This window comes from Limulus polyphemus, unplaced genomic scaffold, assembly GCF_000517525.1.
Source record: "Limulus polyphemus unplaced genomic scaffold, Limulus_polyphemus-2.1.2 Scaffold6531, whole genome shotgun sequence".
NCBI classification, from domain to species: Eukaryota; Metazoa; Arthropoda; class Merostomata; order Xiphosura; family Limulidae; genus Limulus; species Limulus polyphemus.
This window is the reverse complement of record NW_013672141.1, coordinates 33,658-36,043: the sequence shown is the minus strand read 5'-3', so window position 1 is coordinate 36,043 and position 2,386 is coordinate 33,658. Positions and strand designations below refer to the sequence as shown.

Sequence of the window (2,386 nt, the reverse complement as noted above, 5' to 3'; positions counted from 1 at the left end):
AATTAAAATAAATATATAATAATAAATCCGTCACACAGTACAGTACACTATTGATGATACGATGCTATTTTGTTTAACTATTATTAGACATCACTTAACAATATGTGGATTAAGTTACTGTTTTTATTTTTCAGAAACGAGTAGCTGTTCTTATAACTCTGCAGAAAGAGACCTTTCCATGTTATACACTACAAAGTCACTAACGGGGGTAACCTCTACCTTCCAGTGTGAACAGCTATGTGATCGAGAACAAGACTTCAACTGTCGGTCATACACGTTCGACCGAACTCGTTGTTTGTTAAGCAGTGAGAGTAGAGAAACGGGCCAGTTTAGGGCACTCCAATCCCTGTCTGGTGCTATATACGTGGAGAAAACATGTAAAGATAGTGGGAAAACAACATTACCGTCCACTCCAACAAGGTATCCAACATTCCCAACGAGGTATCCAACATTCCCAACGAGGTATCCAACATTCCCAACAAGGTATCCAACATTCCCAACAAGGTATCCAACATTTCCAACAGTGCATCCACGAACTCCAACACTGTTTCCACCAACTTATCCTACACTGCTTCCTCCTGTAGTTTGTAGAATAAACGACTACACATATGAAAAGACTGTTGGGTACGACTTCACGTTTGGAAGAAGAGACATCATTAGGACTCAAGGTGTGGTAGGAGTTTTACCAGAATGCCAGAGAGGCTGCCAACAGTTGGGTGACACGTGTCAAGCCTTTGTGGTAATTTATGGAAGGACTCAGGAGTGTTACTGTCTGGGAATGGCTGCAGGAGATAACCCAGAATCCCTTTCTCCATCCCCACAAAGCAGCTACTTCGAAAAAATTTGTCTAAGAAGTAAGTAACTCTGTTGTTATTCTGTACGTTGTTATAACAAAATGATTGATTAATTTAGGGAGTTGTTATCGATATTCATTCTCACTTTAAGAAGTTTCAATTAAAATTGTATTTTCAGGTGAAAAACATTGTTTAACAATTCTATCTTAAAATCAGTTTTACATACGACAATTTAAAATATTCATTAGGCTTGAAAGACGTTTTTCACTTGAGTAAACTCGGCATTACTTATGAGAGGTTCGTATTACATGAAACTGTTCTGAGTTTAGTAAGGTTGTACCTCAATAAACACAAACTTACCAATATTCTTCTGTTAATAATTTTGTTAGACCGAAAGTGAAACCAAACGTTCCAGTTAGATAAATAGATTTCTCTTTATATTCGACTCCAAGAGGAGGACTACAAAATACCAGTAAAAATTTTGTCGAAATTACTATTATAAATTAGCAATGAAGTGTTCTTTTCTTCTGGACGTGTGTGTGTGAATTCAAATCTGCTCAACTGACTTACAGTCTCATCATGCAGGTCGCTCATGTGGGAAGCTATGGACGTTCGAGCGAATCATTGGTTACGAATTTCAAGGAAATGTGGAACGAGAGATTTCGGGAGTTTTAAACCGACACGACTGCCAGGACTATTGTTTGAGTGAGTCCTCCTTTCTGTGTCGTGCAGCAAATTATTACTATCAGCATCGAATCTGTCGGCTGTTTTCGGAAAACCGTCGAAGTCAACCGAAATTATTTCACAGAGTAGCAGGTGTTTCTGAATATTTAGAAAATCAGTGCGCTCCAGGTATGTTTTATTCTTTTTCAGATATTCCGTGAAAAAATTAAACTTTTAATCTACTCCCAGAACAGTATGCGTTTGTGTACGTCACAAATATTTATTTAAAATGAAAAATTATGATCTATATTTATTAGGTTATAAACCTAATTTTCAGAACCTTCCACTTGCCAGTATGAGGACTTCAACGACCAATTTTTCTCTCGAATTGACCGGCTGACACGAGCACGTTCTTTGCGTGAGTGTCAGCAACAGTGCGATCTAGAAAAGCTTTTTACGTGTCGCTCGGTGGACTATGAAGTGATGACACGTGACTGCGGATTGTGTAGTGATGACACAACGACACTGGAGCGTGGAAGGAAAGCTCTAGAAGCCCGCCGTTTCACAATTTACAGCGAAAAAGGAACTTGTGAGAAAGGTAATCAAGTCTTTATGTGTCAGATTACTAAGCTTCAGATATGTAAATAGCTGTCAATGATAACATAAGTCCACCCTTTAACAGATGCTACTTGTTATCACACGCAAGGTTTTAGTGGCAGAAGCTTGAGAGGAAAACGGTTGACTATCTTTAAGTAACGTCTTACAACCAGACGTATTATCAGTTGTAGGTCATGTTTCTCTCCTGATTGAAAGTTAGCATGTACTTGTCAATAAATAACGACTACCGATCAATATGGTTGGTAAAACAAATTTCTCTATAAATTTCAATCAGTAACTGACACTTTTTTTTTTTTTTACTTGGTCTGTTT

General features: G+C 37.9%; 1 pseudogene; it reads left to right on the top strand.

The window, feature by feature from the left end:
• Positions 1-2,386, top strand: part of LOC106473821 — a 23,127-nt pseudogene that overhangs the window by 6,090 nt on the left and 14,651 nt on the right.